This window comes from Triticum dicoccoides, chromosome 3B (genome assembly GCF_002162155.2).
Source record: "Triticum dicoccoides isolate Atlit2015 ecotype Zavitan chromosome 3B, WEW_v2.0, whole genome shotgun sequence".
Taxonomy (NCBI): Eukaryota; Viridiplantae; Streptophyta; class Magnoliopsida; order Poales; family Poaceae; genus Triticum; species Triticum dicoccoides.
In genome coordinates, this window is record NC_041385.1 from 89,794,641 (window position 1) to 89,805,955 (window position 11,315).

Here is an 11,315-nt window from a genome sequence, read left to right on the forward strand (position 1 = left end):
GAACCGGGACTAAAGGGTGCGATGCCCATTAGTCCCGGTTCGTGGCACCAACCGGGACTAAAGGGTTAGACCTTTTTAGTCCCGGTTCGTGCCACGAAAACCCTTTAGTCCCGGTTCGTGCCACGAACCGGTACTAATGGGGTTTGAGGCATTAGTACCGGTTCATGGCACGAACCGGTACTAAAGGTCCCATTTTCAAACTCCACCCCCCTCCCCCCGAGTGGATCGCCTTTTCAGTTTAAAAAATAAATAAAAGAAAATGATGAAAATGTCAAAAAAATAAAAAGAAAATAAGTTTCCCATGTGATATATGGTCTAGTTGTTGGGAAAATTTACAAATATGAATTTCGACTTTATTTGCAAAATCTCTCTAGAATTTAGTAAAATGGGCATAACTTTTGCATACGAACTCGGATGAAAAAGTTTTTTATATGAAAAATCATCTACTCGAAAAGTTACATCTAACTCGGAACCCCATTAAACATTTTCAAAATCCTCAAAAACCTAACAGAAAAAAAGTTACCGGCCTTTTTATTTCTAGAGTGGAAAAAATCGAAAAAATTTCAAGCTGTGGTCAAACAATGGTCAAACTAATTATTCTACAATATTAGTGTTACTAAATAATTATTTCAGTTATTTTGAATTTTAGTCAAATCTGGTCAAACTGTGGTCAAACATGGTCAAACTGTGGTCAAACAATGGTCAAACAATGGTCAAACTAATTATCCAAGAAATATTAGTAATTATTGTTTTTTTAAACAATAGTTTCAAACTCAAACAGTGAAATGTGTCACTTCATGCTCAAGCAAAATTCCTGAAGGTTAATAGGATTGACATCTTACTATTGTCAGGAAAACAACAAGTGCAGACTTGAAAACGAGGGAGAATAGAACCCAAAAGTTAAGCGTGCTTAGGCTGGGGGAGTGAGAGGATGGGTGACCGTTCGGGAAGTTAGATGATTTGGAATGATGAGGGGTGATTAGAGATTAAAGGATAAATTAAGCGGTGATGAGGGGTGGTGATTAGAGATTAGAGGTTAAAATAATTCAGAAATTTGAAAATAAAAAAAATCAAAAAAAATCGTAAAATTTTCTTTAGTCCCGGTTGGTGTTACCAACCCCAACCGGGACTAAAGGTGGAGCTCCACGTGGCCGCGGCCTTTAGTCCCGATTCGTTTAAGAACCGGGACTAAAGAGGAGAGGCATTAGTAACGACCCTTTAGTCCCGGTTCAAAAACCGGGACTAAAGGGCCTTACCAACCGGGACAAAAGCCCCTTTATCTACTAGTGGCCTCTGAGAGTGCGCCGGACCGGTGTATGCCTCAAACCCGGCATTGTGGCTTGGTTGTGGCCGCCGACTTTAGATGTTAGGCTTTGATGTGTGTTTGGTATTCGGATTGGATTTTCGGCACCCTTTCATCAAGTGGATAGGAGTAACGACGGATATTGCCGAGAAGGTTGCCTCATACTTAGTGATGTATTACATTGTAATGTCTTTATGAATAATTAATAAAGTGGCTGTCGCCCAGTTGCGGAGGCCGGGAGTCATCCTCCTTTTCTAAAAAATAAATTCCTCTTTTCATTAAAACACACTGACTAGAGGTAGGCGGGTCGCCAAGTCGTGAATAAAACACACTGATTATGCTAAGAAAAAAGGCGCATGTTCATGTGCTGTCCTCTTGTCTGCTCAATCCCAGCTCCAAAAAGTCAAATACTAGCACACATGGATGTTTGGTTATTTATTGAAGGCAACAAAGGGATCAGAGTCAGAACCTATCTACTAGGCGTTGACCAAGTTGCTTCTCATCTCCACGCCCAAATTGGATCCTCCCCATTCTCATCACTCAGCATCCCCTCTCGAGATCGACAGGATTGATCCACCTTACTGCATCTGGGTGCCAAGAATCGTCTTTGAGTTGGCACAAGCACCATGGGCCCAGGTTAGTGTCAGTATGTTCTTCCGCGGTATTGCTTCCCTACGCTTTCGGGTGTACTTGAAGATATCCTTTTCTACAGATTATAGTGGGAGCAAATACAAGGTACTCCTGGAAATGGCCAACTCAAATGATCTATGGGAGAAGAAGTTGCAGGATCCAAGTGCAACACCAGTGCCTCTGCCATTTGAATTTCTGAAAGCCATTACATGTGATTTTTCCAGTGAGCAGGAACTCGGCAGAGGTGAGCATGGAGTGGTTTACAAGGTATATATGGCCAATTCCTTTCATTCTATTTGTCAAATCTTAACAATTAATAGCTGTTAAACTGTTTAAGAAGTGAAGAGAGGTTTAACTTTATTGCATCACAGGGAGTTCTTCCGAGTGGAAAAATTATTGCCGTGAAGAAGCTTTTTCAAACACATCTGATGGATGATAAGAAATTCCAGAATGAGCTCAGTTCTCTCATGGGGATCAAGCACCAAAATGTAGTGCAGCTTATTGGTTACTGTGCCGAAACAAGTTTTGAAATGGTGAACCTCCAAGGTAGTGGGAAACATATTATGGATGAAATACCAAAGAGATTGCTTTGCTTTGAATATGTAGACAACAGAAGCCTTCATGACTACATCTCAGGTAAAATCAGAGAAACGCTGGAGTAGCTTATTTCTTATTTACTTTACTCCTTTCCTTTGTGAAGTTTAGCTTTTAGCAAAGTTTTAAATAACCCACTATAGCTATGCTATAGATTTTGGAGAGCTCTTCCGTTAAAGCAATGCACTTTTAGTGTTAAATTGAAAATGATGCTAATAACCTGGTATTTTCCACAATAGCGCTAAATTTGGAGTCATTTAGGCCACTAAGCCGCTATACAAAACCATCATTCTACCTTATTCTTTCTTCTTGTTTTTATAAATACAATGCATTGATGCAAAGCTTGGTTATTAAATTAGCACACCTGGTTAGTGCTCGGGTTTTGATGTTCAAACATGTGTATATGTTACGTATACGTGATATATCATATATGATGCCTGATTGTATACTTATTTTTTTTTAATTTTTTTCATGATTAAGAAAAACGCTAAAGGGGGCTTAGCTTCGCTGTAGCTCCGCTTAGCTTTTCATAGCTTATAGCTAAGCCGCCGGTAAACACTAGGGACCGCCGCAAACCGCGTCTAGCCAGCCGCTGAGTCCCGTCGCCAACCACTGGGACCTCGCGTCCCAGCGCGCGTCGACGCGCCGCCCATCTCCGTGCCCACCAGATTCGGGTTGCCGCTGTGAGAGGTAACCCCGCCGCCACCGTTGGCTGCACAAGCTTCGCTCGGCGACGTCCTACGACGGCGGCGCGGCAGGAGGGGGAGGGATGTAGAGTGGCGGCGCTAGGGTTCTTGAAGCACGCCCGAGACGCCCTGGGTAAGGCCACGCGGGGTCGAGAGCTTCAGATATGTTGCCCACAACCTCTGCATCATAGATGGACACCCTTGCATGAGGTGGTGATGTGTTGCCATCGTAACATAATTTTCATCATTGATTGAGTTCATATTTCCTTTTTTTCATCAATTTAACAGTTGGTACTTTTGACCTCGAGTGGGATATGAGATATGAAATAATAAGGGGTATTTGCGATGGTTTGCATTACCTTCATGAGAAATGCCATACTGTTCATCTCGACCTGAAACCTGGAAACATATTGATGGATGCTACTATGGTTCTGAAAATAGCGCATTTCGGTTTATCAAAGATCTTTGGTGATAAGCAATCCCGAATCATCACTGAAAATCGTCCAGGAACACTGTAAGTTTTGTCTCCCTGTTTCTCCTTTTCTTTCTTGCAATGCCTCAAACTTCCATATTGTGCTGCAGCGGTTATGAGTGCAGTTTTTTGTAGCTCGAGCTTTACGGAACCCTCTATCCACCCCGTTCAATACCTCCGAGATTCGTGCTCGTGATAGACTATTTTGGAACCATACAAAGTGATTAGCAGTAGTAGGCACGCAGGGTAGCTCAGTAGGCTTTTTATGTGCGCATGCGAGCCGCTACCGCTGTCCCTTTCTCTCTCAGTAAAGCCTCCTCCTGACATGCATGCATGCACAGCCTTTTCGCTCTCTCTTTCTTCTCATTTTCTCTTTTTTAAATGCAATCTGACATGCAAACACAAGCTTCTTTAATTCACATGCAGATTTCGTCTTCATCGCTTTCTTAACTCAGTAAAAAAACTTCTCACATGCAGAATTTGTCTCCATATTCTCTTCTCTCTGTCCCCTCTCTCTTCTCTCTGCCATCTGAGACTTTGCAAAAATCTGTGACACGCAAATAATAGATTTCACCTCCGATTCTCTCTCTCTACTCATCCTCGCCTCTATCTCATCTAGGATGCATCATGAGCGGCGCTGGCTTTCTCTGCATGTGAGCAGTGAGCTGCATGTGACCAGGTGAACAGTGAGCTGCATGTGAGAGGACGGGAGCTGCATGTGACAAGATGGGACAACACTTGCTAATGACACTGCAACCAGCAGCTGCGCCGCGCGTGAGGCTTCTTTTTGCAACAATCTCGATACAAACCAACATCCCAGATAAGAGGGGCCGTGGAGCTCGGCCTACAAAGGAACTTTGCGCAGCGGATATATGGCCCCAGAATACTCCTTTCAAGGCGTAGTCTCCATGAAGGCAGATATATATATTCAGTTTGGGTATTATAATGATTGAGATAGTCACAGGTTGTAGAGACTATCCCCTGACTGCTATTCCATACATGGAGCACTTTAATCAAGACGGCAGTTTCCAGAGTACCGAGACGCCCTTCGAACACTACTACAAAGAGAAAAAAAGATTAAGTACTCAGGCTCTTGCAAATGTTAGTGAAATATTTACCATTTATTTTCAAATGTTTTGATAAAAGGTGTGAAATACAAATTAAATGGTGTTATATAATCGGCTCAAAACTAAATACTTTTTTAGTTCTTTTGATCTTCCTGTTGATATTTCTAAGCTTTACCGTAAATGTATGGGGCTTGTGTATACATTTACATTTACATTACATATTGTCGTCTGTTTTCGTAACTCAAACTCATAATTTTAATTTTGTAGATATATCATACTTGGAGGAATAGGCTGGAGAGGTCGCGGGGAGTCACAGAAAAGTTGGAACAAATTCGTGCGTGCATTGAATTAGGACTAGAATGCACCGAAATCAGCCATATAAAAGACCAGCTACACAACATATAATCGATAGGCTTGAAAAAGTCAATATTACAGACGAATACCGTAAAGACGGTGGGAGTATTTCGGCAGTAGCACAGGTACGTAAACTCATGTCGAAAAACATGGTCCCACTGTTGGCGACCTAAGTTTTGTGAATTTGTGTATCTCTATTTTTCACTTTTGTTGCTACGTAATTAGTGGTTCTACTTCTGGTGAAGTGTGGTTATTGTTCAATAGGCAGGAGAATCTTCCACTTCCAATGCCCTGCATCGAGGAGATACTGGTACCATTGTTGAGATTGAGAAGGCGTCAAGAGTACCGGCAAAGGTTAAGGAATTTGTGCAGGTTAAAGTATCTGCGGTCGGCATTCCAGCAAGTGAAAATGACATTCCCACAAAGAAAGACAAATCGACATCTCCTGTGGTTCCGAATGCTTTTCGTTGCGCACTATCACTTGGGATAATGCAAGACCCGGTTATCGTGGCCACTGGGCAGGTCTCTGCTTGCTTGGCTTACTCTATATATGTTTCTTATCAGTCCACGGAGCCTCATGATTTCACAATAACTATTTCTTGAAAATGCATGTACTATAGACTTACGATCGAGGCAGCATAGCAAGATGGTTGAGCGCCGGGCACGACACTTGTCCGAGGACGCAGCAGAAGCTTGTTAACAAATTTCTAACTCCAAATTATGCTCTTTACGGCCTGATTGTCCAATGGTGTCAAGCAAACGGTTTGGAGCAGCCCAAACGCTCTGCTCAAGTTAGCAGTGATGACAGTGATGCAACGCCGGCATCACTCGCCTATTCTGAGCTTGATGTAGTTGCCGGCCTTCTTCGGAGACTATTAGATTCCCAAAATGTTGTAGACCAGCGTGGAGCTGCTGGTACGCTTTGTCTGCTTGCCAAGGGCAATTCTAAATATCAAGCGTGTATAGGAGATTCTGACGGCATTCCTATCCTGGTGAGCCTGTTATGGATAGATGATATCAGCACCCAGGAACATGTTGTTACTACTCTCCTGAATTTCTCTGTTTCTAGTTACGAGAACAAGGAAAGATTGGTCTTGGCCGGAGCTATTCCTGGAGTTGTGTACGTGCTAGAGACGGGCAGCATGGTTGCCCGGGAGAATGCTGCTGCAACGCTGTCCAGCCTATCCACTGTGAAAGAAAGCAAGGTGATCATTGGGGCTGCTGGATCAATTCCACCTCTCATTCTTCTGTTGAGTACCGGGAGTCAACAGGGTAAAAGGAATGCTGCGGGAACACTAATGGATCTGTTCGTGGAGGCGGACAACAAGAGTAAGCTATTAGAGCCGGGTTCGTCCCTGTACTGCTAGAGCTTCTAACAGGAACTGAGGATGGAATCGGTTCCATCTTTATGTTGGCAATTCTTTCCAAGCATCCTGAGTGAAAGGCGGCTATTGCTGCTGCTGCTAATGCTAATGCTGCTGTCATACCAATGCTGCTTGGAGTTATCAGAAATGGATCCCCTAGCGAAAAGGAATGGGCAGTTAATATTCTAGCGCGCATCTGTGGTGGCGAAGGCAATCAGCAGAAACAGTGTCTTGCTGAAGCACGGGAGAATGGCCTCGCACCCTTGCTGGTCGAGCTAGCAGAGAGTGGCTCAAGCTCCAGCAGAGGCAGATTGGAAGCCACAGATCTGCTAACACTACTCAGAAGCGATTGCTGAGGGAGGCGCACGCACGCAACAGGCTCAAAGGCCCATGCATACAACTCACCAAACCTTCTCACGGTCGGCAGCGGCTACCGTGACCGTGAGGGGCTGTCTCCCTGCTCTACCGCGCCTCCAGCCTTCTCGTGCCGGCGTCGCCTCCCACGGACCCCACCATTCGCTTCGGCCACAATGCCATCAGCTACCCCCTCCATTTTTATATACTACTAGATGACCCGTTGCGCCCATGGCGCAAAGGCCGAGTGTAAGCCAATTGGTGTAAGAGTGTGCATTAACATATTGTTGTTCAAAAAGAATAGCTCATATACTATATGCAGTAAGTACATAAGGTTGGAAATGATACACCAAGTCATGCAGGAAAGGACCCTTGTGATCTTTTTAGATTGGATAAATAATCATGCAGAGGCCTTTGGATATGCACGTGAAGGAGCATATATTTCCTTTATCATGGTTGTTGCAAAAGCATGTGATAGAGCAGTCTAAGTAGCGGATAATCGATAGCTAAATGCATAGCACTGTCTTACGGGATTACATAAGATCGAAAAGGAGGATAAACATAGATGTCTTTGTAGGCATTTATACTAATACTATGTTATATAGCAAGGGGCTCCTGCAGCTTGCTTATATTGAGTAGGCAATCAGGCACAATCCCTTGGAAGTGCATTTGAAGCCGAAAGCATATGCTTGCCCTTCGTTCATGTGGGTCCGACGAAAGAAGTCGCTCCAGCCTTTAGTGATGGTGGCCCTTTTGTCAACTCCCTTATAAAGCGGGCCGTGACAGTGGTTGTTCCGTCTCCAGTTGTGATTGGAAGTTCACCGTGGTCCGTGGTCAGCATCCATGTGTGGGAAAAGGGAACCCGTAGAAATAAAACATATGGAAATAAGTACTGATTGATTATAGATAGATGACTACTGATGATACATGTTTTATATGAGATCCAAAATGATGCCAAATATAAAAGTATCGGCACGTACTGATAGTAATACTAAGTCAGGTAGCAAAGGATTCTTGTGATCTGCAGAGGCCTTTGGACGTGCACTTCAAGGAGAAAACATATGTTTCTTTCATCATGGCTGTTTGAAAAGCATACCACACGGCAGTCTAAGCATAAGATCCAAAAGGATGATAAACATAGAAGTCTTGGTAGGCATCTATACTAATGCTAAGTTATATAGCAAGGGGCTCTTGCAACTTGCTTATATTGGGTAGACGATCACGAACGGTCCCTTGGCAGTGCATTTGAAGGCGAGCATATATATGCTTGCCCTTTGTTCATGTGAGCCTGACCGAAGAAGTCACTCATCCTCTAGTGATGGTGGCCCTTTTGTCAACTCCCTTATAAAGCGGGCCGTGACAATGGTTGTTCCGTCTCCAGTTGTGATTGGAAGTTCACCGTGGTCAGCATCCATGTGTGGGAAAAGGGAACCCATAGAAATAAAACATATGGAAATAAGTATTGATTGATTATAGATAGATGACTACTGATGATACATGTTTTACATGAGATCCAAAATGATGCCAAAGGAAATAAAAGTCATTATGAAAAGTAGTTTTCTATTTTCATCTCTTAACAAATACTCCTAGTATACACAAACTTCCAATAAGCACATGCTATTGAAGATTAATATTCACAACATGCACAACAACATATCCACCTGATGGTATAGTAATATATCAATATCATGGCAATGTTGGATATTTTCTTCTCAAAACTATGCATATAACCTGGCACCTTGATGCATATGTCCCAAACCTGCATATGAGGCTTTTCTGATCAGGAATTATATGGAAAAGAAACATTCTTTATCTGATTGAAGCTCAAAAGTGATCACACTGGATCATATTCAAAATCGATCAAAAGTGACCAAATTGGAGCATATTCAAAATCTATAGCTTATAACTCTAGTAAAAAATATGCTTTTTCACACAGTAGCCAAGCAAGCACAAAAATTCTTGTTCATTACCTTCGGGCTTGGACAAACACGAGATCTGGAATAAAACACTGCAATTTAGTCAGATAAGAAACATGCAACTATAGAATATTTTAGAGCCCTAGCAAAAACATTTTCATACACGTTTTAGTGTGGATCACTACATTGATCAAAGAAAACCAATGGGAATAGAGGAAGAGGCAACCTTTATACCTAAAATATGCATGCAGAATAAATAAACATTAGAACTACTTTGACAATCAACTAAAAAAGTAGGATGGTGCCTACATGAAATCCATTTGATCTGAGGTACACTGTTAACCATGTTTCTTGTTCTCAGAAAGATTCCGCACTTCATAAAGTTTCTGGGCTATCTGCAGTACATGGCGAGCCATGTGAGAATCGAGATCTGGGTAATGTATTGGAAGAGCTGGAAAAAAATATGTTGGTACGTACTGGAAGGGCACAATATTAGTTAGATGGTCGATGCAATAAAGTGTACTTGTAAATCAAGGTTCAGGGAGATCAATGGATCCACTTACTGTACTAGAACCAACAAAAGACTGCACCAACAAGAGAGGTCGTGCACCCACGAGCTCCCACGAACCGCGCCCACTAGAGAAAGAGGAGCCACTGCACAGGCAGCACCCCACGTCACATAAAGGACAACTTAATTCAGATGTGATATCAAACATGTGGCTTGAACTATTCAATCCAATTGTTCAGAATATAAAACAAACGTATTATGGAATGTGCGGCAAATGCTGTCAAGAATGTAAAAATCAAGAGACTGACATTCACACCGAAATATGGTATATATGAACCTAAAATTTACAATAGGACTAACCATGCATGGCTATATAAATGAAGGAGTTGCACCTTTAAGCATCCTTCTTGCGAAACCAGACAAACGATGTAGAAGAAACAATGCATAGACATGGAAACCAAGGTATCAAATCAAAAGAGAAATACGACAAAAGCAATCATGTAGCAATTTCATAGTTCGACCAAAGCTTTTGCAGGAAGATATAAAAAACAGAAATACATGACAGAGGTTCAAACATAGGTTTGTTTTTCAAGAGAGTGGCTCTAACCAATTCAAGAGTTCCATGGTAACTGTGAGGTGAGAAACAACGAGAAGTTGCCATATTTTACTTGTCCAAATGAAGAACTCCATCTGCCTAGCTGCCTAAAAGTGAAAATAAATCAACTTGCATCAATAGCAAAAAACAAAGGAAGGCATGGACCATTTTCTTAAGCACATATGAACTTAATTGAATGACACCAAGAAGAAAAAGCAAATGCATTCCATGATATGTTCCCACATGACCTGAGAAGATCGAAAGCATTTCAAATGAATTACATGATCTATAACTAAAACAATAGTGATGGTGATACCTCCCGATGTATGATTTCGGTAGTGATGTGACTATAAGTTGTCATCCGGAACCTGGGCTAGGAAAAGGAGACTCCTAGCGATGGCTCGACCAATGCAGGGCAATGGTTGGACATGCGTCTAGAGTGGCATACCGAGTCAAGTTTAGAAAGCAACACCACACCCTGCAATATTTGCGATATTTGCGGTAAAATTACTTACTAAGGTATCGTGGACCCTGCAGTATACCCTGCATTATCATAGTTGTAACTGCACCAACATGGACACACCGGTTACTAAAAAAGAACCTCTATATCATTGAAAATGAACATATGGTGTGTGAACCATATCAATATGGCAAAGTACCCCATTTCATGATAGTGCCAATGGCTGAATATGCCACGCGAACACAAACACTCTATCTCTTGCTTCAGGTATTAATTTTGGATAACTTGCTATCAAAACATTGTGTTAAAAATCACTTTCTAACAAATATACCAAGAGACGCTTAGTTCAGCAAAATCAACACGACTACATGACAAACTATCAAACATTGCACTATATCCCAAGAATATATAAACAAGGAGACATCAATCTAACAAATTCAGCAATGGTTCCCTGATGATGTCTAAGTCCTTTTGGTTCACTAATCTTTCTGAACTCATTCGTTTTTGAGAAATTATTTCTGAACCTGACATGCATATAATTTTTTTGGGAATAAATATAGCTTGTACATAGCAATAAAAATTGGTTCTCAACCACAAGATCAATACTGCATGCATTTAACAAGCCTAGTAATGCTTTTGGGAGTTGATGTATCTATTTAAAATTCAAATATCAATCTGCAGCAATAAATCCCTTCTTGATAGGTATTGCATATAACAAACTATAGACATGGAATATTCATTCCATGAACCAGAAGTAGAAGAGCTACCAGTAGATGCAAAAAAAAAAAACGAATTGCAACCAGGACTTCGAACAATATCTAACTATGTGCCAACAAGCTCAATATACCTCACTTTTGGGCGAAGTCAGATCCATTCTAGATCAGTGAAAGAAGATTCAATATTGCACCTTTCACAAAATGCAGGACCTTGTCTGTATTTTGATGCGTCTCCAAATAGCAGCATTGTCACAATCTTCTGCCGCTTGCTCCCCTGTTCTAGTTCAAGCAAGAAA

The 11,315-nt window shown here is 41.8% G+C and overlaps 1 pseudogene; it reads left to right on the forward strand.

The window, feature by feature from the left end:
* The first annotated feature begins 2,050 nt into the window (after window positions 1-2,050).
* LOC119280887 lies at window positions 2,051-6,826 on the forward strand (annotated as a pseudogene).
* Window positions 6,827-11,315: the final 4,489 nt, after the last annotated feature.